Source organism: Panthera uncia, chromosome C2 (genome assembly GCF_023721935.1).
Source record: "Panthera uncia isolate 11264 chromosome C2, Puncia_PCG_1.0, whole genome shotgun sequence".
Classification (NCBI taxonomy): Eukaryota; Metazoa; Chordata; class Mammalia; order Carnivora; family Felidae; genus Panthera; species Panthera uncia.
Genome location: NC_064810.1, coordinates 98,982,169 through 98,983,430, shown reverse-complemented (window position 1 = coordinate 98,983,430; position 1,262 = coordinate 98,982,169). Strand labels below are relative to the sequence as shown.

Sequence of the window (1,262 nt, the reverse complement as noted above, 5' to 3'; positions counted from 1 at the left end):
TAATACTATAGCCATATTGACATGATGATAGAAAAAAATATCAAAGGAACAGATTAGATAGTCCAGAAATGTACCCACACATATTTGGTAAATTATTTTAGACAAGGTTGCCAAAGCTATTCAATAAAAAAGCCATATTAGGCTTTTCAACAAATATTTAGAATATTATTTATCCATTTGTGTAACAAAGAATATTAATCCCTACCTCACACCATGTACTAAACCTAATTTGTGATAGATCATACAACTAAACATACAAAGCAAAAATTATAAATCTCATAAAACACAGGACAATATCTTCATGACTTGGAGACAGGCAAATATTTCTTAGACAAGAGGCAAAAGCATCCTAAACAAATTTAAGGGGGGAAATATCAAATCAGACATCATTAAATTTAAAAAATGCTACTTACCACATAACACTTAAAAAATTAGTAGATAGGGGTGCCTGGGTGGCCCAGTTGCTAAAGCATCTGACTTCGGCTCAGGTCATGATCTCACAGTCTGTGAGTTCAAGTCCCATGTCGGGCTCTGTGCTGACAGCTTAGAGTCTGGAGTCTGCTTTGGATTCTGTGTCTCCCCCTCTCTGCCCCTGCCCTGCTCACACTCTGTCTCTGTCTCTCAGAAAGTGAATAAATGTTAAATTTTTTTTTTAAATTAGTACATAAACCACAGCTAAAATAAATTATTTATAAAATTTATGTTTTACAAAAAAAAAATCAAATACATGAAAATCCCATGTGACAATAAAATGACAAGTAAACCAATAAATTAAAAAGGTCAAGTGCCTACTTTGGCAATACATATAATAAAATTGGAACAATATAGAGAAGATTAGCATGGCCCCTGTGTAAGGATGATATGCAAATTTGTGAAGCATTCCATATTGGAAAAAGATGAGCAAAACTCTTGAACAGACACTTCACAAAGGGAGATATAAAAAAAAAAAAAAGAGAGAGAGAGAGAGGGAGAAAACCAGCTAAGAAAATGAGCATTTGTTATTAAAGAAATTCAGGTTAAAACCATGATAAAATTCCGCTATAGAACTAGAAGTTTGGCTGAAATTTAAAAGTATGGGACACCAAATGCTGCCAAGTAGGAAGAGTAATTGTAACTCTTACATGGTGGGTTTGTAAAATGATACAGTGCAATGGAAAGTTCTTTGGCAATGTATTATTAAGAGAAACATACAGCTGTTCTATGACATAAGTACCTATATGACATAACATAAATACGCCTAGATATTTATCCAAGAGAAATGA

At 33.2% G+C, this 1,262-nt stretch overlaps 1 non-coding gene across 1 annotated transcript; it reads left to right on the top strand.

Annotated features, from left to right (window-relative positions):
- Positions 1–788: 788 nt before the first annotated feature.
- On the top strand, positions 789–891 carry LOC125922167 (U6 spliceosomal RNA). Its single transcript, XR_007457604.1, has one exon. It is a non-coding gene; the product is annotated as a U6 spliceosomal RNA (small nuclear RNA).
- The last annotated feature ends 371 nt before the right edge of the window (positions 892–1,262 follow it).